Raw genomic sequence first — 26,715 nt, 5'->3', positions numbered from 1 at the left:
GAAAGAGAATTTTTTTTCAACTTTTCTGCTCTTGTTTCACCTCAAAAATGACGAATCCTAAACACATATACTGGGTTGGAAGTAGATTACACTTCTATGGGGAATGAGCCCTTTCTATTTAAATTCAAAGGTATGGGGCCCCTGTATAATGTTATGAATGTTTGCTTTGTAAATCTACAACTTTTACTATACTCTTATTGTTTATGTATGTTCATATATAAATGATATAAAGATAATAATATTAATAGGGTGGGTTGGGGGAAAATACTTTGGTTAGCGGTAATATTTTGACAATGTTTTTTAATCATGAGTTTAAAATGTTTAACAACTATACAGGATGTTGGCGGTAGGGTGAATTATGCGAGTGCTGTATGATGCTGTGTGTGTTTGTTTTGTAAATTCACAACTATTACTATGCACTTATTGTTTATGTATGTTCATGTAAGAGTGATATACTTCAATAAATTTAAAAAAAGATGAAATAAAAAGGTCTAAAACGGGAGATTTTCTAGTGCTTTCCTGGAGCAGGGATGGTGTGAGACAGAGATGGCTCCCGTCATACCTTTAACAGCTGTAAACAGAACTGGCACGCCCCGCAGGGCACCCCAGCAGTGCAGGCCTCCCCATTTTCTCGCTCTTTGTTCTCTTCATTCCACTAGAGCAGCTCTAGGTCCTGACAACTGCTGGGGATAACTGACGTGCAAGTGCTTAACCTGAGTGCCCAAGCCTCCCTGAAACAATTGCTGGGTTGTTCTGGGACTTGTTGATGGAACCAACCTCATGCTGGGAAGTTTGCCCTGTAATTAGGGAGCAGCAACTGTCACGTCCTTCAGAGGGTTTTATGTGATGAAGCGAATGGGACAAAACAGTTTCTTCTCCTTCACTGAGGTAGGGAGGACAGTTGGTTTGTGAGAGGAGCTGACACGTCAAGGCTGCTGAGCCAATCTGGCTCCCATTTTACACGTGTGCTCCAGACCCATGTGGCATCTACAAAGGCTCACCTCCCGAGCCTGGTTCCCCTAGTGGCTGGCAGAGGTCTCCAGAAAACTCGGGGAAGACAGTCCATGCTGTGGTTCCTCTATGCCTGCAGGACAGCTCCAAACCCCAGGGGAGGCTCAAAAGAGAGAATATTTGCACTTCCTCAGGGCTGAAAGGAAGTTCAATATTCAACACCCTTCACCTTGACATTAACCTTTTATATTTGGGGAAATGTGAAATGATGTAGGGGGAGATCAGAGTTACTCTGTGCTAGAACATTACTCACTGTATCTAAAATATATTTTGTCTGTATTTAGTGAAACATGCATTTGTAAAGAGTGTAGTGGAGTGGTTGAGAGAGCAGCAGGGTGGGAGTTGGAAACATGGGTGTGTGTTCCTCTGTGCCTCTCACTAGATGGCGTTACCTTCTACGGCCCTTGCTTGTCGCTCCTGTGAATTGGGGTGACTGAGTAGATAATCTGTAGAATCTTAGCCAACCCCAATTTTTATGGATGGATGGATTGTGTCCTTCATCAAATATCATAATATATATAGTTAAGTTCCTAAAGTTATTTTAGGTAAGAATCTTTCCAAACATATAAAACATATACATATAAATACATGTGCCTATTAATAGTTTCATGTTTGTGCATGTTTATGGGAGATCTGATAAAGTTCTGAGTGGACAGGTTGATGCAATAGTTATTTTCCCATATGCTCACACAAGTTAGAAATATATTAGAGTTTGAAACCTCACTCTTATGTTCCTGAATTCAATGAGAATGGACATATATTTGCTTAAAGTCTGCTGGGGATTGGAAAACCCGTGTTCAAGTCTCTGTTCATACTTCTGCAGGTGGGAGCCCACTTGTAAATAGGACTTTGGAAGATGCTGTAATTCCTTAAGGTATGGACTCATTTGTGAGTAGGATCTTATCTATTTAGATAAGGCCAAATGGAATCAGGTTGGGTGTTAATTCATATAAATAGCTCTCTTATAAGCAAAGGAAATTTGGATGTAGTCCTTCAGAAGAAGCCAGAGAGAGAGAGTGAACCATGTGACAGAGGCTTGCCAACACCATAACACTACAGACTTTGGAGAGAGTGTGGTCTTGACATTGGACTTCTGGTCTCCCAAACTGTGAGCCATTAAATTCCTGCTTTAAGCCAACTAGAGTGTGGTATTTGTTGTAGCAGCCCTGGCAAATTAACACTGCATGATACATAATGATATTCAAATAATCATTGTTCTTTATTAATATCACCATACTCATAACTAGAATGACAATTACAATACTATTAATGAGATACCTAAAAGGTGGAAATCTCAACTTGGCACTTTATGTGCCCTAAAGGAGCTATGATGGAGAATCTATTACAATAGAAATAAATCTCATTTGCTTTAATGCTCACTGTAGATTTAATTCTTTAAAACACTTCAGCCATTTCTGTCATTATAGAATTGGGGAAATTATATGGTACTTGAGTGTATATTGTCCATTTTATTTTCCAGATCCAGATCATCTCTGTGGGCTTTAAATTATAACCAGATGAAATGAAATTAAACCTCTGACATCAATAGCATGGGCCCTTGTAAAAGGAATATAAATATGTATTTAGGAATTTTCTTTATATACCAGTTGCAACCTGAATTTTGAGATAATATAGTTAAGAAAAATGTCTTAGTTAGCATAGGAAATGGCTCAATTTGTAGGTTAAATGAACAATTATTTTTCATTGCTGCTTATTTTGTAATCTAGACTATTTATGGTCTTAATGACAGAGATGAAATAAGTTAATTTAGAGAGTTAGGCCACATGCCCTTCAATTGTTTCTTTGCCTTTATTTTTCCCATTGTAGTCTCCTCTTATACCATTGTACCTGGCAATATAGAAGGAATTCAATGAATTGTTGTTCAGTAAATGAATGAATGAATTTGGGAAGAGTTTCCTAGACTGTCTTTGTAGACCTCAGAGTTGCATTTTGATAAAGCTCTCTGAGACCAAAAAGATGGGAAAACTTCTAACCTATTTGGGGACCAAGGGAAGGAAATGTTTTATTGTCGTCTAGACCCAGCCCAAGAAAGTTTTCCAGTCGTGGAAGAGATCCAGCTTCACCTACTTGGAGTTTGTAGAGAAATGCTACAAGGCTGCCATGCAATCTGTTTCTATCCTGCTTCTCTCCGAGCTGCAGGTTTAATACTCCTACTGGCACTGAACGACATTTGTTTGGTCGATAACAATTTCAAAATATTTGCTGAACACCCACCATGGGCCAGGCTCTTGCTGACTGTGTGGTTCCAAAATGCATGGTGCAGGCCTTGCCCTTCTTTTAGGAGTCCTCCCACTGCCAGGGAAGGATGCTTGTGAAGAGGCCTGCATGGCACAGTGCCAGCACACTAAATTTGTAGTCCCACTCTGGCCCTTTGTGGCCACGTGGCCCTGACCAAATACTGATTCAGTTTCCTCATCTACAAAGTGGGAAACGGATTACGGGTCTATTGCTTGTAATGGCACATTTAGACTCTGGTCTCTTAGAATCCTGAGTCTACTTGGTCCTTTCTGTTTCAGAGAGCTCTTGAAGGTGAGCCGAGGACAGGAATTCTCTTTGATCTCAGAGTGGTCCTTCTCAGTTCCCATTGGTCCCCCCCCACTCCTCTACCCAGAGGACTCTGGGAAACCTTTCTGCTCTTTTATGTGTCACTGCTTCTTGTTGCTCTTCAGGGTTTCTCTCTTTCTAGCCCAAATGTGGAAACAGAATGTGATCTCTGTACTACTTTCCTTGCCTTCTCAACCTAAGGCAAAGTTGAAATTTTCTAAGATTCTTTTTCTCAATAACCAAAAACACTTTTTCTGGCAACAAAAGTGAAGGAGAGGGGAGCAGGCGTAGCTCAGAGGTTGAGCACCTGCTTCCCATGTATGTGGTCCTAGGTTCAATCCCAGGTAAATAAAAGAAGAAGGAAGGAGGGCTTGTGCACACGTGTGTGCTTAAGAATTGGTGTGAGAATGGTCTCTCCTTTGGGTTGCTTTTTCCTTTTTCCTTTCCTTACAAGTTCAATGTTTTTAAGCCACAATTTTTTTTCCACTTTGTATGGACAAAGGAGAAAAATTCAGGAACATTTCAAAGAAAAATAAGATGCTGCTTGAGTGTTTTGGGGTGAAGAGTGTTATAGGATGTGTGTGTGAGGGTGTATATATGAGTCCATGTGTGTATGTGTGTGAGTATCTGAGTATATGAATGAGTGTGTACATGTAAATGTATGTGTGTGTGCATGTTAATGTATGAGTGTGTGAAAGTGTGTATGTATGTGTGAGTACGTATGTTTATGCGTGTGACTGAATGTTTATGTGTGCATGAGTGTGCATATGTTTATATGCGCTGTGAGTGTGTGAGTGTCGGGAAAGGACTTAAGAAGAGATGGGTTTGAAAAGGCTCAGAATATTGCCTTCAAAGGAAAAAGTCGATCATTGTGGAAGTTTACAGAGAGGCTGCAAACTTTTTGACACTGCTTCCATTGTGAGGTGAGGTTTGCTCAAATAGTTTTTTTAAGCCATTTGGGTTTGGAGTAATTAGTAATGCAGCTATAATAGCAGGAGCAATGGGGCATGGCAATAGGGATGGAGAGAGAGAGGGAGGGCTGGCTGGCCAGGAGGCTTCCCTCTCCCTTTGCCTTAGTTTCCCCACGTTCTACTACTGATGTTTTTGCCCCAAGCAAATGCTGGGACAAAGTATGAAGACTGGGGATGAGGGTCCAGAAGAGGACTCAACATCAGTTTCTGGGGAAGGATCAGGACTTTGCAAGAACGTTCCCGTGGCCAGCTGATTCAGGCAGCCATTTTTAGGCAATTCAGCATAAGTAAGAGAGAAGCAGAAGTTCTTTTGTAAGGACGAAAGCTCTGGAGAGGGGGTTCTGTTTCTGTGAGTGCCGAGATATAAAGCAGTTTCCTAGCCATGGTTTTCATGGCTTTCTGTGTGGACCATGGGCATGCTTATCTCCTTGGGCATCTGATGGGGAGGAGGAATGGCACAAATGAATAAAACCAGACACTCTGTGTCCAGGCAAAATTAGGTTCATGGAATTTAGTTGGGAGAGCAGCGATAGTCCTAGCCCAAAGCATGGCTGAGCCCTTGAGAGGCAGGGAATCCTGCTCCTCAGCGTGGTTCTCAAAGGCATCGAGATACTCTACAAATACAGCATGCACAGAGAGTAGGCGTTCACTGCACCCACTAGGAAGTTCTCTCCTAGGATATAATTTATAGATTCATCTCCTTTTCCTAATAAATAAAATGATCTCAACTAGGGGAGAAAGGCTTCCTACTCAGTAGGGTTCTTAAATGGTTCTTACGAAAAGACCATTTTTCTAATTTCTTCTCCAAGTTTGTGTATGATGTATTATTACACCAGAATGTGAAACCAGCCAAATGAGCCCCAGGAAAGGAATACTGCTCCAAAGTAAATATAGGAACTTGGTTAATACTGCATGATCGGATATCTTGCAAATAAGAGACACAATGAAAGTAACACTGTATATGAGATTGGGAGTTAAAGATCGTATGAGATAGTCCCACTGAACTGGAGCAAAAATTTAATATATTTGTTGAACCTCGAGAGGAATTCTGGGAAAATGGAACTTGGAATCTTTATAGGGAGAACTGGTTATGTAGACATACGGTTGAAAACTAGAGGAACAAAGCAAATCATAAATCTGTAGGGTAGAGCAAAAGTTTAGCAAACCATTGTAGCTACACGAAGAAATATAAAAATTTGTGGAAATGGTGGACTCTCAAATTTTAGTTAGCAACAGTCAGAAAAAAGCCCACCAGGTTGAATTCAATTAAAGCATTAAGAAGGAATTTAAAGTCAACCAGTGGTATACATCTTAAGGAAAATGACGACGCTCTATTAAATAAAAGAATTAAGGACAATATGTATTTTTTTGGAAACTCATTATAATGTGATTTTACCTAACAAAGTATGTAATTTAAGAGATACGGGAATCAATTTACCTTTTAGTGGCATCAGAAAAATAAGTAAAGGGCAGGAAAATGGAAATTACAAGCCAGAGGCAATGAAAGAAATGAAAGTGCACGTCTCATTATTGCATAGCTTGAAATAAGTAATTGGCTGGGATTGGAAAAATTTTTTGTAGTAAAAATGTTTTTATTGTGATATTTTACTTTAATGGGTGAGTTTAGATAATTTGGGTTATATATATTTAGATAAAAAATCATGAATAGATTTAAGTGACTTCAAATAAATAAAGATTATTAGGTAAAAAGGAGATTCAAAGATTTCTCTAGAAAACCCATTCTAATTTATTAGTTTGTTTTTCCAGTGGGGAAGTTTAATGTGAATCCCTCCTATTATGGGTCATGATAAACTTTGTTCTTCGCTTAATACAATGGGGACCTGCTCTCCTGACATTTTGCCCTTTTACATATTTGAAGGTTTTTAAAGGGACGTTAGGCTTTCCTTTTCTAGGATTTTATAAACAATTGACACTAGTCCAGAACATTTGCAGAAGCTGGTCTTAAAGGATCGAAGACTGAAATGAAGTTAATTTCCTACTATGATTCCACAGCTTTGGGAGTTACCTAAGGAGGAGAATACTGCCTGTTGTAATTTATGGAAGTAAAAAATAAAATAAACTTCATGCTTTATCATACTGAAACACAGAGATGATACTAATCATACTTTTTTCTTGGGGAAAAAGTAAGTTTTTTTCTCCTTAAAATTTTTTTTTCTTTCTCTTTTTAGACTTTATTTTGAAATAATTTCAAACTTATAGGGCAGTTGAAAAAATAATACAAGACCCTTACAGAGAACTCCAACTTACCCCCAACCCCCATATGCCCAAAGGTACCAATTTTAACATTTTGCCAACTTTGCTTTATCATTCTTCCTATCTATCTATCTATCTATCTATCTATCTATCTATCTATCTATCTATCTATCATCTATCTATCATCATCCATTTTCTGAATGTTCGAGAGCAGGTTACATATATCACAATCCTTGAAAATAATAAATATTCCTATGTACATTCCCTTCAAACAAGGCTATTCAGTGCATTTGTCAGGTTCAATAAATTTAACATTGCTATAAAGCTTACATTATATATTTCATTTTTTCTTATGTACCAGTATCCTTGAGCCTTTTCTCCTGTATTCTTTGATCCAATCCAGTGTCCAATACATTGTATTTAATTGTCATTCTCTTTTAATTTATCATTCTTTCTTTAGTTTTTCATTGTAGAAACATATGTCTTCCCACCCAAACCCTCCGAAGCATATCATCCAGTGGGATTAATCAGTCACAGTTTGCAGTTCTTTCACCATTCATTACTAGAATATTCCCTGCACTCCAAACTCATTTTGAATGAATTCCCTATTACCCCTGTCTACCACCCCTACTTTCTGTCCCTAAGACTGTGCATGTTATCTCATATTTTCTTTTTTTAAATTTTTATTTATTTATTTATTTTTTAAAGATTTATTTATTTATTTAACTCCCCCCCTCCCCCGGTTGTCTGTTCTCTGTGTCTATTTGCTGCGTCTTGTTTCTTTGTCCGCTTCTGTTGTCGTCAGTGGCACGGGAAGTGTGGGCGGCGCCATTCCTGGGCAGGCTGCTCTTTCTTTCACGCTGGGCGGCTCTCCTTGCACGTGGGACTCCCCTACGCGGGGACACCCCTGCGTGGCAGGACACTCCTTGCGAGCATCAGCACTGCGCATGGGCCAGCTCCACACGGGTCAAGGAGGCCCGGGGTTTGAACCGCGGACCTCCCATGTGGTAGATGGACACCCTAACCACTGGGCCAAGTCCGTTTCCCTGATATTTTCTTTATGGTTACCAGAGGGCCTAAATTTAATGTCCCAATCTATGACAATCTAGTTTGCTTTGATACTAACTTAACTTCAATAGTTTACACAAACTGGTTCCTGTATCCCTCTGTGCCCACACTTTTATGTAATTCTTGTCAGAGATTACATATTTATACAGTATGAGTCCAAAGCCATTGACTGATTATTGCATTTTAGGTATTTGCCTTTTAGATCCTATAGGAAAGAAAAACTGAAGTTACAAAAAAAAAATACAATAGTATTGGTATTTTTATTTAACCATGTCATTATCTTTCTAGAGATCTTTCTTTCTTTATTTGACTTCAGTCAATTCTCTGTGTCCTTTCCCATCAACCTGCAGAAATCCCTTTAGCATCTCTTGTAGGGCTGTCGAGTGATGACGAACTCCCTCAGCTTCTGTTTATCTTGGAATGTCTTTGTCCCTCCCTCATTTTTCAAAGGCAGTTTTTTTAGACATGAAATTCTTGGTTGGCAATATTTTGCTTTCAGCACTTTCAGTGTGTCTTCCTACTGCCTTCTTGCTTCCATGGTTTCTGAGAAGACATCAGCACTTAATCTTATTGAAGCTCCCTTGTACATGATATGTTGCTTTCCTGTTACAGCTTTCAGAATTCTATCTTTATCCCTGGCATTCAACAGTTTGATTATAACATTGTGCTGTTTGGGTCTATTTGCATTTATCGTGTTTGGAATTTACTGAGCATCTTGGAGATGTTTATAGTCATGTCTTCAGCTAAATTTGGGAAGTTTTCTGCCATTATTTCTTTTAATACTCTCTCTGCCCCCTTTTCTCTTTTCTTTTCCTTCTGGAGCTTCCACAATGAGTATATTGGTACAGTTGATGGTGTCCCACAGGTTCCTCAGTCTTTGTTCATGTTTCTTCTTTTTCCCCCTCTTTCTACTCCTCAGACTGGGTGAATTTGATTGACTTATCTTCAAGTTCATGGATCTTTTCTTCTGTCAGCTCCAATTTGCTGATAAAGCCCTTGTAGCAGTTTGATATTATTAATGAATTCCAAAAAGAAATATTGGATTATGTTTTTAAACTGATGTTTCCCTCTGGGCATATTAGATTATATTGGATTCATGGGTTTACTTGATTAAGTAATTACATAAACCTCTTGTGCCAGTAGGGCATGGCAAAGGACAGAGTTAAGGGTTTTTGATGTTGGAGTTTGATGCTGAAGCGTTAAGCTGGAACCCCAGGAAGTAAGCTCACAGCGGAAAGAGAAGCCAGCCCCAGGAAGATAGGAACCCTGAGCCCAGGAAGAAGAAAGCCCTGGGAAGGAAGGAGTCTTGAACACAGAGAGAAGCATCACCTTGGAAGGGAGGAACCCAGGAAGCCTGAACCCTCGCAGATGTTGGCAGCTATTTTGCTCCAACACATGAAACTAGACTTTGGTGAGGGAAGTAACTTATGCTTATGGCCTGGTATCTGTAAGCTCCTACCCTGAATAAATACCCTTTATAAAAACCAACCAATTTCTGGTATTTTGCATCAGCACCCCCTTTGCTGACTAATATACCCTCCAGGGAATTTTTAATTTCTGTTACTGGGGTGTTCAGCTCTGTTACGTTCCTTTTCAGAATTTCCATCTCTCTATTGATAATTCTCTTTGTGTTCATCTATCATTTTCCCAATTTCCTTTAGCTCTTTGTCCATATCTTCCTTTAGGTCTTGGAGGATAGTTAGGACCATTTTATAAAAAGTTTTAGTCTAGAATATCCCAGGTCTGATCCTTGTCGCTTATAGTTACTAATACTTTACTCTTCTTTGCCTGAGTCATCACTTTCTGTTTCTTTGTATATTTTGATTGATATCTTTTGTTGAAACTGGGACATTTTGATATTTTAATGTGTAATCATTGGAATTTAGGCTCTGAGGTGTCTGTTCCTTAAGACTGTTATATCAGAGCTTTCCTTGAATGCCAGGAGCTAACAATAAGTAAACAAATAAAATACTGAAAAAATGAAAATTCCTTTCACAGTACTTGCAGATTGACCTGCCTTAGTAATCTCCTTCAGAGACTATCAACACAATGAGTTTAGAAAATAGCTCCAGGCCAAATCACAGGGGCCTCCGTGGTCCTTTTGGGTATACACATTTGACCCTAGGGACACCCCCCCCCTCCCTTTACAATTTTCCCTAGGAAACAGGCACTGCAGTGCATATCCTATAGCCAGCAATCCCTTGCCTCAGGCTTCCACTTGACTGCTCTCCCACGGAGTTCTATAGGAGAACTCTGTGAGCTGCCTTCTACACATGGACAAGTTCTGGGATGGTGAGTTCCTTGGACACCACCAGATATACACCTACTCTCAGTATGTGCCCGAGGGTTATTTTCTCCCTCTGAAAGCGGAACCAGGAATCCACACTGGGAGTGTGCTGCGCTTGTGAGGAATGCGGGAGGGGCCAACCGGGGTACTATGAGATCCTACCACTTTTAAGAAACTTTTTCCTGAGTCAGCAGTTGCTCTGTTCCTGCAGTCCTTTAACTGTTTTCTGGGAACTTTGAGAGCTGTTTCTGCGGATTCTTCTTGGTGGCTCAAAGCTTCTATGGGGGCAAAGCCCTGAAGGTTCTCACTCTGCCATCTTGATCTATCCGCTTTTGAAGATTACCAAGGTTCAGTAAATATTTGTTAATTGTTTATTAACTCTTCAGATACTGGAAATAATTTATTTTTGGGCTTTCTTGTAGAGAATCACATCCGTATCCTGTGTAATTTCTGATCCAGATTAGGTTTTCTTACTATAGACCCACAAAAGGAGTAGAATCTACATTGGATGGGAACTTGAAAGGCTGGTCTCACTGCTGCCTTCAAACCAGTGTATTGTAAACCAATAAATATAGCAAGTATATTCTAAACCAATATATTAAGATGTGTGGTCTCTAGACGGGAAGGTTGAATTTAGACCATGCAGTGGCTCATGAGTTCATGACAGGGCAGAAGTTTTTCTCTTAACCCCACAGATCCAGAGATTGAACATTCATCTATTTCAACAGTAATCAACTCTGAGAAAGAGAATGGGAACTCATGATGCAATTTTCATTAGAATGAAAATTACTAGAATTCTTTCAATCTGGGGAGAACATTTCCAGTAACCTTTGATTTAAGCTCATGTCCTAAAACAGCCATGTTTAAGGTTTTTATAGGCCTGATATTCACCTTTTATAGGAGTTTTTTTGTTTGTTTTTTTAGATAACTGAGTTAGCTATCACAGTCTACAGTCTCCCAGGTCAGTCAAAATCTTCTTCCTTAAACTTTATTTTTTGACAAGTCTTCATTTGAATGGCTACCTCCCTTTATTGGTCTTGGTAAAGCGTATGAATTTGTGTGATAAAATCATTGACCTTTGAATAAAGAGTCCTCTCTTATTTTGACTCATTTACGTTTCCTAAGTGGGACATTTTTCCATTAACATCTTCAGTTCTAGCCTAGTAGCCCTGCATGTGGAAGTGAAGTTTTTCTAAATATTTGTAAATATTTTCTCTAAATATACTCCAGTATAGATTTTATCTGGCTCACTGAGGAGTTTTGAAGTCTTGGATAAGGCTTTTTGTAGGCTTTTCTTTGTGTGTCAGAGAAAATGTTCAACTAGATGGGCAGTTAGTTAAAAAAGAAACCGGGGCCTATTTCGAGATGAAAGGCTTCCAACCAGGCCACACCAAGATCACCCAAGAATGTACCCTCAAAGAAAATGTCTGCTTCCTTTTCACAATTCATTGTTATAAAGCCCTTCGTATGATTAGGCCAATTGTGTGATTAGAGAGAAACAACTAAAAATAATAAACGGACGCCTCGGCAAGGGCATGCCAGTACTGGACTGCCCTTTAATTGAAATTGTTCGAGGTACATAAGCCAAGTGCTCGGCTTCCCCGTGAGAAGACAGTCTGTGCCCATTGGCCTTTCTAAGGAGGAAACCTCCTGTACAATGATGCGATGGAGAAAAGTCAAGGTTTTCCTTTGCTTCTGTTTTTGGCAACATGGAAAACATTTCACACCTGAACTTCAGAAGGAAGACTGATGCCTCTGCTCTGGTTTTGGCGCTCTAGAATGGTTCTGCCTTCTGATAAAAGGCGCAGTTGCCTTGTTGACCAACCCTGAGCAGATTTAGCCGCAGTCCCCACGTGGGCTCTGGGCTGGACAAGAAGCATTTTACCCCCTGGCTGGCTCTTGTTTTCGTGACTGAATCTTGTGAAGCGCTAAATGAGTAGCTCATTGTCAGCTGGTCCCTAAAAGGAAGGTCGTCATCACTAGGAGCCCCAGAAAAGGCAGGTGACAGTGGATGAAGCCATGTGATCACGTACAGTCGGACCCTGGGCTCTGAGTCTGCCTGCGTGGAGCCGGGTGATAATTTTCTGATCACCCCAGCTCCTCCTCAATGGGTTTGGTTGGTGCCAAGCTTTGCCTGTTCTCAGAATATGGTGCACAATTTTGTTTGAAGCAAAAAAAGAAAAGAAAATATTTATATCCTTGGTACCTAGCCAAAATGCATATTGAGTAAAAAATGATTGCTTACATTAAGAGGGAAAAAATTAATCAACCTGGGAAAACGTGAGCATGCTCAACTGAGCAAGTAGACACTCCATTGTCAGACATGACATTCTTCAAGAAATGTGGCCTTTTCCCTCCACATGAAACAAGGAAGTCAAACATGGGCACAGAGTTTTCAAAATATAGAAAACAGTCCTGTGATAAAATATACAAACAAAGACATGTTCTTAAATCAGAAGAAGAAGGGACTGGATACACAAAAGATCATTTCCTCCAAGAAATCACTTTGGATTTGGCAAGAATAGCATCGGATTTCTCCCTCACTCCATGCCTTTTATTTAATGCTTAATATTATATTGAAGCCTAAAGAAATACATGATATGGATGGGCCTTGATTTCAAAGCTTCTGGAAGCTCCGATACTGATAGAGGAGTGGGAGGAGGAGAATTGAAGCATGTCTGAAAGGTAGATGACTTTCAGTCCCAACACTTCCAAATAGGTAATTAAATTTCTATTTTAAAACAAAGCTACCATTTTTTCCCTCTCTGCAGGAATGTTTTTCCTAATGTAACCGAAAAGTTCCCAAAGAGTTGTGAATAAATCAAGTGTCCATAAGTGCAGTTATATTTTAAATGTCTTTGCTTTTTAAAAGAAATTCAGTGGTGAATGCTTCTTACAGTGAATGATAATGTGCAACCTTTCTCAAAATATATAAATACTAAAGTTTTTATTTTAAAAATATCTCCTCTGTACCAAAGCTTTACCAATTGGACAACTGTCCATCTGATATATGGCAATTCATTTCTAATTTCTTACAATTAATTCAGCCTAATATTTATTTCTGATTTGGTTATGGTTACAGTACATTGCCTCTGCAGAGGTGAGGAAGTGTAGCTGTGCCTCAAAGGTGCTGACAAACCTTAGCAACCATAGCATTCAGTGGTTCACATTCGCTTTACGTCTGTGTTTCTGTGTGTGCTTGTGGTGGATTCACACACCTTTCAGAAACAAACTTTAATCTATAAACTCTATTGAGAAAGAGACATACAATGATTCAATCATTAGGATGAATAAATCCAAATACATGGGTGCGTTGATCTTGTCTAACGGATAACCATATTGCTATGTACTTTTACAGGATTTAGAAATTATGTTAATTCATTCAAAAGCCAACAAAACTCAGATCGTGAGGAGTCAGAAGACACTTGAGCACATTTCTCAAGCATACACTTCAAATTTGAGCCTTAGGAAAGAGCCCTTGGGAAACATTTCCATTTAACACCAGTAGCCTGTCATTACCAGGATGCACTGAATGAGGTTGGGGTTGGAGAGGAAGCTGGGCCCTCTGTGCCTTGGGGAATGTGGTGAGATGCCAGCACTGGAGACCCAGGCCCTTGGGGTCTGTTGGAATGAAGCTGTAAGTTCCCATATACCCTTAGCTTCCAAAGTGGCTGAGCTATGGAAAGTTTAGGTCTCAGGCCAAAACCACTGACTCTGTGGAGAAAGGCCCCGGTGATCCATGGAAGCCATTTTCTTCACTCCCTAGATTCACAACTCCAACAGGGAGAGCAGTTTGTCCTTTCAGGAGACCCAGGTACAATTCATTCTGTTCAGTGGAATCTTAAGAAAAAAAAATCAGGATCCCTGTGGTAGGTATCAGTCATTGCTTTTCAGTTACTCAAACTTTTTACAAGTCCAAAGGATCCTATAAACTTTGAAAGTTGTAGTAAAATATTTATAGAGCAAGTCAAAGAAAAGTATAAAACAGTAGTCTTAGGTGAAGTTTTGACATGACTAAAATTCCTTTTTACCTCTCTTGCTTTTTGATTCCTAAGGGAATAAGTACAACTCAGTTCACCCCATAGACCTGAAATTGTGATTTCCACAGTTGCTGTATTATTTCATTTCTTTTCTCCCTTGTGTGTACTTTAGAAATCTGGGAGGGGATTTTGATGAAAAATAACAGTTCACACCCATGATGGTGCCGTAGCTAACATCTCTCAGGTCATTACCCTTCCTGGACTTTCCTGGGAAAGGGCTCTGAAGCCACTTTTTCAACGTGTGTGAGAAACCCTAGACTAGCAACTGGTGTTTCGGGCTTTTAGGAGAGACATAAAATGCAATCCTGACTAGTGAACTGTGCCATCCAAAGCCCCCAGGTGCTTTTCTTTCAAGCTGTCGTAGGATGCTGGTGGAACTCCATCTGGAGCATCACATTTTGCCATTGTGCCTTTGCTTCCCCAGTGTCTACTAGGATTCTTCCCTTCCTAGCCAGGAATGCAGGGGCTTTAATAGTGGAGCAGTCAAGCACCTGGAGTGTCACTAAGCAGTGGGACTCGGTTTTAAGCAAAGGAATTCAGGGTTCATAAACAGGCATAGGACCGGAAAATGCTTTCACATATAAATATGTACAGTATTACTCCAGGAAAACATACGAACGTTTTAGAAGTCATTAGAGCGTTCCTAAATAGCTATGGTGCAGGAGACCCCAGAGGTTTTTACTTAAAAAAGCCGAGGGTCAAAACTGAAAGTGCATTTCAAGACAAGAAAAGGTCAAGAGACAAGGTCAAAAGTAACCTCTGGTTGGATCCTGCTACCATAAGTTTGGGGGTGAAATTAAGTTCACATTCCTTTATTCAAAAGTGTGATTATAAAGTAAGGGGGTAGGTGTCTTCAACAAATTATCTGAATGAATATGTCTAAATAAATGTTGTGGCCTTCAAATTAGCCATGCTGAAAACTCTGCTTATTATGACATGTTTGCTTAAAACATTTTTGAAGGTCTTTGCTCAACCTTTTTTCTTCCCCAGATTGTGATATGCACTGCTCCTTCTGAGACTCCTGAGATTTTGTACACATTGCTATTGTATGTATTCCATTTAACATTGTAATTGATTATTTTCTGGGTTTGTGCCCCACACTACAATGTATCCTGGCACAGAGTAAAAAAGAAAAAATGCATTGAATGAATGGTCTTCGGAGGTAGTTTATGGGCCACACAAGAAAACTCACCTAATATTTTACAGTCATACTTTGTTCTGTACCAAATCAGTATTACCCAACTAGATCAGCTGAACTCACCAGATCTGCTTTTTAAGTGATTTTTGGTTGATTTTCAAAATCAAATACACCTCCTTGGTATAAAGATTTATAGCCATTGAGAATATTTTAAAAGAATGTGTTCTTGGCTCTGGAGGCAATTCTAAAGGAGGAATTTCCAAAATAGTTTGTGCTATGACTGCAGCATTGTGTAGTGATGCCCAGTGGAAAATATTTTTAAAGCTGTATAACTGTTCTTTAAATAGTTAGATGAAATAGTTTTGTTTCTAAAGGCTGAGGGATTGATTCACTATCATGGAGGACATCCTTTGTTTTTTTGAAAAATCAGCAGAATGGACACAAGTTTGTTCAAGAGCAATCATACATGTAATGAGAGTTGCCATGAACCTGACCCGACTGTGTGGGTTGAGATGCTGTGTGTTCTAGTTAAGACCGAGAGAGACTGCTTTCAGGACACTGTCCTTGCTGAGTCCCTGCATATGGGTGTAGATTTTAGTGATTGCCTCTGAAAATAATTCTGGGAAACGCGCGAACCTCTGTGTGTGTATCTGTGTGTATGCACAAATATATGGGAGATTTGTCCAATTATTTGCCTAAGGACATTGAAAAACAAGGCTAACCCAGACTGTGAAAAGAAATTGACCAAAGCTCAAGCCTAGGTTATCTGGGTTAAGAGTCCCAGGCATGGCATTGAGACTGGGAGTTGGAAACTGACCCCTGCCTGTTGGGATTGGTGGTTTGGGCCATAGAGGCTGCATGGCAGCTTGTGGGCAATTTGAGAGCTCCTCTTCTTGGAAATGGGAGCCCTCCCACTCCCAGTCATCTTGGAGTGAAAATAAGCAGGCTTGGCCCGGAGACCTGGGGCTGAGGGAGCTGGAGTGGGGTTCAGAGGTGGGAGAGAAACCTGGAGAGTCCTGAAGAGGGGGACGAGCTGGCCCTGTCTTGAGAAAGTCAGCCTAGAGCTTTGCAGAGACCTGAGTTGGCTTGTGGGACTGAGATTCTTTAGAGTAACCACTTTTAAAACCATGTAAATGTTTCTCTGAGTTGTAATGGTGTCAGCCCAAAGCCTTCAGTAAAATTTTTATTAAACAACCTGACTGTTCTTGGCTGTACTTTGGGAAATTAAAGGCAGAGGCCCCATCTGCACTGGAATGCCCTGTTGTGGAGAGGGTAGAGCCAACTCAAGGCACCCTGCATGGCTTTAGGATAGAAGTCCTAAATCAGGGCAATGGGAGGGGAGAAAGTGACCCTGGGAATGGATGTATGGGTGGATGGATGTATGGATGGGTGGATGGATGCACAGGTGGATGGATGAATGGATGGGTAGATGGATGGGTGGATGGATGGGTGGATGGATGGGTGGATGGATAAATAGCATATCCAGCATTTCTCAGAAGTCCTCCGAGTTTTCCATAGAGGAGAAACAAGGAGAAGAATAATTTGCCTGAATTGTGGGATTGGGACTCAAATTCAAGATAATTTGGATAATAAAGGAAATCTGATTTTTTTGGTAATTATAGATTGGTAAAGTCTGGGAACATATTGGTAATAATTAGAATTAGTGTACAGCCTTCCAAGGTAGCTTCTTTAAAGGAGACAACATACAAGGCCCCTGATCTGGTAAAAAAGGTAAACCTGAAAATCAAAACAATTAAAATCCCATATGTTGTGCATGTATTTAGAGGCTCTCATTATTTACGTGAAATAGTGACAATTTAAGTGGAATTTTAGTTTTCAGTGAGATATTCAATGCTCTTAGCTATAAGCCTTCTTGCACTGCCTTCGATATCCCTCACTCCCCACATCCAGCCCACCCACAATTCTGATATGTACCAGTTTCTCAAATCCACCCATCTCTCCCCACCTCTCTTGCCATCCATCTTGCCTGCGTCATCATACTTTCTCCGTGGCCTCTGATAAAAGTCTCCTAACAACCCAGTCCTCAGCCAGAGAGCTTTTAAAATTGTAAGTCAGATCATGTCATTCTCTGATGGAAAAAACAAAATACAACCCCAAGGCCAAGACTTTCCATGGTCTAGAAAGTCAGTGAGGGCCTCTTGTGGGATTCCCAAAATCTCCCCGTTGTCCCTGTGACACTGCCACCCAGGCCCCTTTTTGATGTTGTTTTGTCCCACTTGCAGCACCTCTTCTGCTTGTTGGAATGCCCTTCTTGGACTTTTGGCAGGGGTGGTGGCTTCCTTTCTTGAGTCAGATCTCATCTTTATTGTTGTTTCCTCAGAGATGTCTTCCCTGATTGCCCTGTCTAAAGAACTTCATCCACGCCAGATCCTTTCTATTACATCACTCTGCTCATTCAGAGAATTTAGCATAATCCCAATTAGTTAAGTTTTTGTTTGCCTGCCTCTCTCCTATTTTTAATCTCTGTGTGTACCAGGCCTTGTCTCTTCTGTTTTCTGCTGTGCTCCTAACAGTGCATACATGGTAGGACTCATTTGACAAGCGCTAAATTAATTAACGAAAGGATGCAGGAATATTGGAAAGGCAAAATGGTGGTGCACATTACAGAATAAAACCCCTTACTGCCTGCTGATCAAGGGTTAGGAAGGGTGACCAAAACTAAAGCCTAGAAGGGTAGACGTGAGACAGGCAAACACACACATACACACACATGCACACACTCCCACCCACTTCCTAGCTTCAGGCTCGAGTGTCCACGATGACGCGTGAGTCCACATTGTTTGGATGTTTGGCCCCTCCACCTCAGTCATGAGCCTGACCTGATCCTCAGTGCAGCCTGGGCCTTTATTCTCTACCTGTAGGACTTCTTCTGGGGCTCTGCCTCTTTGGTCCACCAGGGAAGCAGTGAACTCTCATTCTGAGCCTTTCCCCTGGGTCTGCTAGTGTCTTGAACACGTCTGGTCTACACCCTATTCCCTTCCCACTCCACTCACTGCTCTACCTCTTCTTGCTTTGGGCCTTCCTATTGAACTCTCAGTTATCCTGTTGCATCTGCTGCTGGACCCTGTCCCCTGAATGGAGCTACTTTTCCAGCATCTTTCTAGGAACACTCTTTTTTTTTTATTTTTTAAAGATTTATTTTTTATTTCTTTCTCTCCCCTTCCCCCCACCCCCACCCCCCCAGTTGTCTGCTCTCTGTGTCCATTCGCTGTGTGTTCCTCTGTGACCACTTCCATCCTTATCAGTGGCACTGGGAATCTGTGTCTTTTTTTGTTGCGTCATCTTGTGTGTCAGCTCTCTGTGTGGGCGGCGCCATTCCTGGGCAGGCTGCACTTTCTTTCACGCTGGACAGCTCTCCTTATGGGGCGCACTCCTTGCGCGTGGGGCTCCCCTACGTGGGGAACACCCCTGCGTGGCAGGGCACTCCTTGCGCGCATCAGCACTGCGCATGGGCCAGCTCCACATGGGTCAAGGAGGCCCCGGGGTTTGCACCGCGGACCTCCCATATGGTAGGCGGATGCTCTAACCACTGGGCCAAGTCTGCTTCTCTCTAGGAACATTCTTGAGCACGACCACGCTCAGAGTTTCTCTGTTTTTTTTGCCCATTTTAAGTTGCAGTACAGAAGACTACTTTATGTGACACAGGGAAAATTTCACCCCCACACTGACATAAACACGGAAGTTCCTTCAAGGTGGTAGCTATGTCATCATTTATTTTTTAAATCCCCACAAGCATTGACCACTCACTAGGTACTTCAAAGGCATTATCAGACACATTCCCCATCTCTGTATCTCCACGTTGTCTGGCAGGGCTAAGGGAGGGTTCACATGGAACCTTCCCTCCTCCCTGGCCCCAAGGAGACTGGTTTGTTACAACAAGGTTATGTTTCCAGAAGAACCAGTGGCAGCAGTTTTCTAGAATAGAGGTGCTCAACCAGGAGGTTTGATTGCATTACTGAATCCAGAAAGATACTATTTAAAAATAGAATTCAAACACTTTTTTCCCCTTACTTTTTGCAAGACACCCTTGGAGAAAACTATGTCCTAGAAAGGGATTAGGTGGCCCGGGTCTGGAATTGTGCCTGGTCCTGTCCACCAGCTCTTCCCTGAAGAGCTGCGTGAAGCCCTTTGTGGGGCCAGCATCTCCTGCGGGGAGTGAGGTGGGTGGAGGGACTCTAATGCTGATGTCACCCTCAGGACCCTGCAGGCTCTGTGAGGCTTCCCAGGAACCCCGACTTCATAAAAGCATTCCTTTTGCCCAAACCACCCATTAACCTTTCTAAGTTAGCTAATGATTAATGTCATTAGCTTCGGATGGGATGACAACGCCCTGAGTGAGCATGGCACCCACGAAGGGGTGGGTGGTGAGAAATCTGCTAAGCGAGTCTGCTGTCTGCAGCCTGTCTGCACGTAGAGATAATGGCTTCCCCCCCTCCACCAGTGACTTTTATTGTGGTCATAATTATGTCTCTGTTTAGTTAGCACCTGCCCGATGAGTGGGGAGAGAGAATACAAATAATGTCAAGTTTGCCAGACTTAAACAATCTGTGTGTCACCAGTGACATGATGACCTGTCTTTAGGAAGCAAAGGTCTGCTTGGGCCGGGCAGCCGCCCAAGCACACTGTCTCGGAGGCTGTACTGATTTCCCGGTTCGACACGTTATATGCTTAGGAAATTGCTATTTCTGTAGGTCAAAAATGGCCAAAGAGCAATTTTATAGGGATCCACCCAAGATGTTTCCTTCTCATTTCTTCTGGAGAACAGTGATACACATCACAGATAAAAGGAGGGAAACAAGGAAATAAATCTCAAGTGAGAAAAACTTCAAAGTTAGCAGTAATATATTTTCAGCTCAAAATTGACCTGGAACAGATTCTATGGTTGCTGCACACTTTTACATCAATATTATATGCATGTGGCTTTTTGAACTATTTCTACTTCTTTTTTTTTTTTTTTAAGTCTCGCCACTATCTACTTTTTTTCACTAATACATTTTTATTTTTGTTTTATTGTCTTTTTAAAAAAAGATAAATAGATCACATAAAATGTCACATTAAAAAACATAAGAATAAGAGGTTCCCTTATATCCCATTTCCCACCCCTGCTCCTGCTCTTCCCACATCAACATCCCCTTTCATCAGTGAGGCACATTCATGGCATTTGGTGAACACAATCTGGAGCACTGCCACACCGCATGGACCATAGTTTACCTTGTAATTCACACTCTCCCCCAGTCTATCCAGTGGGTTATGGCAGGATATACAATGTCCTACCTCTGTCCCTGCAATATCATTTAGGAAAACTCCAAGTCCTGAAAATGCCCCTTGGGTGAGTTCATGAAGCTTCACGTCATTATAGCCTGGAAATAGTTTTTATGATATTTTTATTATTTTATGATGGATGACTGTGATCTTGGGGTGGTGTGAGAGATCACAAATAATGAAGGGAGGCTGCAGTTAGGAAGTTTTATTTGAATTTATAGTAAATGTACTTCAAGATAGCAGAAGTCCCTGCTTGTCCCAGATGTTTAGTGACTGGTAAGTGAAATGAGAAAGGAGTATGAACTGGCATTAATTCTCTACTATGTGACACGCTTTTAGATGTATTTTATCTTTCAGTTCTCATTAATATTCGGTGAGACAGGCATTATTGTCCCCGTAGCTCAGATGGAGAAATCAAGGCTCAGAGTACGTTAAAAGAATGGCCAAGGCCATGTCACTAGCCCAGCTCAGTCTTACTCAAAGTCTCATCATTTCCTCATCCCGGAAATAACCAGACGACCTGGTTTCTGAGTTCAGCCTCGGGGATGCCTTTGCTCCTGCCATCCTCAAAAGAGGTCCCATTTGGGTGATGCATGTTATGGTCATCCTGACTAGACCACACTTGGGGGACAGTCCCTCTTCACACCCCCGCAGCAGGCATCCCCTAGTGTAAAGCGTTGTGTCCGCGGGCTGCTCCCGCCTCCTGCTGGAGGTGCTGCTACCCTCAGGAGAGCCTGGAACAGGGAAATCAATGAAACACCTTCTTCTGGTTGTGGCACCCATGGCCGTATTAGCCACGTTTTCTTGTCAGGAATCCAGGCAAGTTGAAATGACTTCTAAATCACTTTTGTACAAGGCAAAATGGAGCTTTGTTGGAACCTTAAACCACCAAACTCATTTCGCGTCATCTGAGAGCTGTAGGCTGATGATCCAGTAAATCAAGGAACAATTACACTGGACGCTGGAGAAGGGAGGGCGGGAGAGAGGGACCAAATAGCTCTGCTGCTGGTTTTTACGCCGGCGCTGACTCGCGGCGTGTTCTGTTGTAATCGGCGCCCATGGAAAGAGTCTTGGATAAATACCACTTTCACAGGTACACATGAGTCCTGGACTTGGAAACAATGAGAGCTAATGCAGTAATTTAGTACATGTTAATCTGTTTGCTGACTTATTCTGCATCTGTCACAGCCTATAAACCCCGGCAACCTGGAAGCTGTTGATTCTAACCCTTGGTTGGACACACAACATAGAGAAACTGCAGAGAGAAAGTGTGGAAATCTGGTTTGTCGTCAATGGCTCACAATGATTTGCCCCCTCAATCTGTTTGACTTTGTCAGCTGTTGAACAGAATTCCCAGGGAGGAAAAAAAAGTATGAAAGGGAGCCTTCCCTTGACATTTCCAGGTATTTGCTCCCTGAATGACTAGCTGTGGAGGCTCTAATGGATGGGGTCCAGTCCAGCCGCCCGCCTAGCACAGGGCTTGGCAGGGGAGGGGCTCAGGTAACACTGGAATGAGATTTGTAGGGTTCCTGTCCCCATGTTAACCAAAGAAGAAGTGTGAGATACTTACACTGTATTTATGGAGATGACAAATATAAACAAAATCATGTAACATGAGGCATTTAGAAAGCATCCCTAGAAAGATTATAATAAAGGGATGAATTGAAGATTATTTGAAACCTAAGTCAATTGCTACCGATCCCAAAGTGGTGCTATTTGTTGGGGTTGGCTGTCCTTTTTTGGACATGCTTCCCAGAGCGAAGCTTCAGGGACACTCGGCAGCTGTGCGACTTGAGATTAGTCATTTCACCGCTCAGAAAATTCATTTCCTTCTCTTTACAGGGTGGCTAACAATAGGTACCTTCACAGAGTGTTGCAGGGCTCAGAGGTCAGATGGTAAAGTCCACGGATGACGCAGAGCCCAGAGCGGGAGTCAGGGATGGAAGCTTCTGCTGTCATCATGGAGCAGAGAGGACAGGAAATGCACCTTGGAGAATGGCTGGAGTGCTGACAGATGAAGAAAGGGTGACGGCTTCATCCTGTCTATGTGTAAACCTCTGGTTCATTGGTTTTCCCAGTTGCGTGCTCTTCCATTGTACGGCTATTCCACAATTAAGTGACGTGATCTTGGAGGATGAATATTTGGTTGTTGCAACAACCAAAATCTATGGCTATTATGAACCATATGGCTGTGAACATCCTCGGGCCTACCTCCTGGTGCACCTATGCAAGGATCCCTCCAAGTGGACATCCCTCTCTTCTAGTCTAGTGGGATCTGGTGGGATCAGGTAGGAGCCCTGGGTCACCGTCCACTCTACAGGATTAGGCCAAATAGCTTTTCCAGTGAGTAATGCCAAGTGCCAGGCAGCATGTAAGAGTTCTTTTCCACATCTTTACCATGATCTGGTATGGTCAGATCTAAAAACTTTTGCCAAGTGTCCTCTCTCTATATGGTTTACCTTGCCTCTCCCTGATCAATAGTTGCCATTTATTTTCCTCCTTTGTAAAACACAAAATAGCAGTTTGTTGCATTGCTTGTGCTTTCTGTAACATTCCTTAGGAATTCTTTGCCAGTTATGTAAGTTGTAAGCATTGCCTCCTGGCCTGTGGCATATTTTCTCACTCTCTCTCTGGGGCATCTTTTGATGAAAAGAAATTCTTAATTCTAATGTAGTGGTGCTTACTAGTCCTTTTCTTTAAAGTTGGGGCTTGTGGTGTCTCAAGATAGCCTTCCCTGTTTTGAAGCCCTAAAAATCTTTTTCCTTTTTTCCTCCTTAAGTTTTGCCTTTCAAATTTATGTTGACCACCTAGGAAGTAACTTGTATGCATGGTATGGAGTTGGATTCCAATTTCATTTTTTCCCCACATGGATAACCAATTCTCCCAGCATTGCTTTCCCTTTCCCCACCAAACTCGTCAAACAGCTGCCGAGTGTCTGAAGGGCTTTCCACCATCATTTAGTAAGTGTCCACAGGTGTGTAAATCTGTTTAGACTCTTGTCATTTGTCATCTGCTTGGTCTTGGAGGTTGTTCCCAAGTTTTTGCGATTTCATACAGTCGTATGGCCAACCATTTTGCATGCACATTATTTGTCTTATTTACTTCCCTAAAGTAAATTTCTAGATGCCATTTTCTTGTATCAAAAGGTGAGTGAATTTTTTTCCAAACTTTTCCCCACACGCGGATACCTTCCTCGCCTGCCACCCTCCATGTGGATGCCCTTCCCTGCCCCGGGGCTGCCCCTACGTGAGGCCAGTCCTCCTCCTGCGTGGTCAGGCTCCTGCCCATCGCAGGCTCCATGGGCTGCCCAGCAACTCAGGGCCCCTTGTCTCATCCCCTCCCACCCCCTCCTCGGCACCACCTAAGGCTCTAAGCCTGCATTGCTCAGGAAGGAAAAGAAAGACAGAGGAAGAGAAGAACACTGGAGAGTGCTTTTTAAGGCTTTCCCATTAGGTCTTGAAGAATTTTTTCCCAAAGTCTTTTTTGTTTTTAAGATTTATTTATTTATTTTTATTTCTTTCCCCTTCCCCCCCACCCCAGTTGTCTGTTCTATTTTGGTGTGTGTTCTTCTTTGTCCGCTTCTGTTGTTGTCAGCAGCACGGGAAGCTGTGTTTCTTTTTGTTGTGTCATCTTGCTCTGTCAGCTCTCCGTGTGGGCAGCGCCATTCCTGGGCAGGCCACACTTTCTTTCGCACTGGGCGGCTCTCCTTATGGGGTGCACTCCTTGTGCGTGGGGCTCCCCTATGCGGGGGACACCCCTGTGTGGCAGGGCAGTCCTTGCGTGCATCAGCACTGCGCCTGGGCCAGCTCCACACGGGTGAAGGAGGCCCGGGGTTTGAACCATGGACTTCCTGTGTGGTAGACGGACGCCCTAACCACTGGGCCAAGTCCGCTTCCCTTTTCCCAAAGTCTTTAGCAACAAACACTCCAGCTTATGGAGGACACACTGGCCGGAGGAACTCTCCGTGAAAGCAGGGGGTCTGCCTCTCTTATCATTGTGTCCTGAAGACAACACCTGACACATAGTAGAGGCTCCATAAGGATTCATGGAGTCAGAGGTTGTGCTTCTCACTTCTTCACCAACTCAATCTTATCATTAAAAAACCCACTTTGTAAATGTATAATGGCGCCCTCGTGATCCAAATATGTGGTCTTTAAGATCATCTTGCTGTGGGTGGGTGGAGCCCACAGCCATGACATATAGTCTTGGCTTCTCCCAAAATGTCTCTACAGTGACGTGGGTCTCCGTCCAGCACACAGGCAATCTGCAGCGACTTCCCATGCACACAGCCAATCAGAGATGGTCCTCACAGGTCTCAGTCTCCGAAGTGAAGGATAACCCCAGGTCGTGCCTGGGAACACCAGTGAATGGTGGAGCCACTTGTTTCCATAATTATACAACAGGAAACAAACTGCCTCTATTAAATTGTGGGTAAGGGCATGAGCTGCAGAATCCGAGACCTGAGTTAAACGCTGGCTCTGCTCAGTAGCTAAGAAAGTTTGGGAAGTTCTTTAACCCACCCCACCACTCCCAGCCCTGACTCCAATTTCCTCATCTGTGGAAAGTGGCTAGCAATATCTTGCTCACCAGTTTCTTATGAAGACTGAATAGAAAGTAATACGTACAAAGCATTTAGCACAATTCCTCGCAGCCTGTAATTATAGGTACAGCTTATTGGGCACTAACAATTATTTGCCTAATTGGACCTTAGAGCTTCAGAGACTGTAGAAGGCCTGTCTTCATTTAATTTCTTGATGAACTCCAAGGGGACCCACTTTCAGGTATGTGGGAGAAATAGAAGAACCTTTTTATTTTTAATTTGGTTACACAAACTGCCATTTGAAGTGGTTGCGCTGATCCTAGGGGCTTTGATTCCTAGAAATTTCCTTCTGTCTTGCCTTGGTAGTGGATCAGGGTCCAGTAATGACTTCACGAAGTGGGGTGCTAGCATGGGGGAATAGGAGCTAACAGACTAACACCCTCCCCCTGGGGAGGCTGTGCCCTGTGAAAATTCCCACCTGTCCATTGTCCCTGTCCCCCTTCTCCAAGCTTCTGTCTTAAAGCAAAGTTCATCAGAAGCCACTATCCCAGACTTTTGGACACACAGCTAGAGTATAAAAAGGTATGGTGAGCAGAAATCAGCTCAGAGACATTGTCTATTAAAGCCAAAGCATAAGAATGAAGGAATACACCCAGTAGATGGTCTCCCTGAATAGTAAAATAGCTGCTGTAAGGCACTATAAGGGATTTTGTGAGCTGTAATATCCTTAGGAGGGAAGAAAAGGTGTTTTTGTTTTAAATGTTTCATCTCTGCTTGAGAGTGGAAATAAAAATTCTCTTCCAACATTACCCAACATTGATGTGCTGGCATCTTTATCTCTTTTATTTAAGTGAACAGAGAGAGAAGAATATGGGTGTTTTTCGTGGGTGGAAGGTTATGTGACTTCTAGGCATTCTTGTGTGCTCATTGCTTGGATGATTTGACAGGCGAGAGGCCTCGTTTTGCTCTTCAACAGCTGTAACTAGGATTATCATCAGTCCCAGGAGTATAAAAATGAATAGGATGATATTTGGCATCTTGTCTGTCCTCAAAGCTTCTCAAAAGGACTTTAAAACTAGCAATGAACTCCGCTCATGCCACATGTGGGATGTAGTGGACTTCTCAGAAGGTTTGGGAGGAAAGATGGGGAGGGATTTGCATCACAGCCACAGGAGCTCCTTAAACTGGAGCAGCTCCTTGAACTGGAGTAGCAGGCACCGTCCATCCTTCCTAAAATGTCCCCCACCCTAGGTCCTTTTAGGCAGCCTGTCTGCTGGCTCCCTCCTTCTCCCTGCCTTTGGCAGCTTCTTCTAGAAATGATTCCAGGCTCCAGGCAGGAGACAGAAGCCACACCAGTGATTTCAACCAAGAGAATTTAATGCTATGACTTGTTCGTGAATTAGCTGAGATGGCAAAGAGAGTCCCTGAGAGCCTGCCAGGGGCAGCAACTGCAGGGAGCAGCTCCCGCCCCTGTGGCTGCGAGGGCACAGAGAAGAGGCTGGCATTATGCAGACTCAGAAGCTGGAAGGAGGGCCCTGTGCAGCTGGGGCTTGGAGACCCAACCAAAATGCTCTTCTGACCCGGAGCTGGTGTTTCTG

The sequence above is a fragment of the Dasypus novemcinctus genome, chromosome 5 (genome assembly GCF_030445035.2).
Source record: "Dasypus novemcinctus isolate mDasNov1 chromosome 5, mDasNov1.1.hap2, whole genome shotgun sequence".
NCBI lineage: Eukaryota > Metazoa > Chordata > Mammalia > Cingulata > Dasypodidae > Dasypus > Dasypus novemcinctus.
This window is presented reverse-complemented; position numbering follows the sequence as displayed.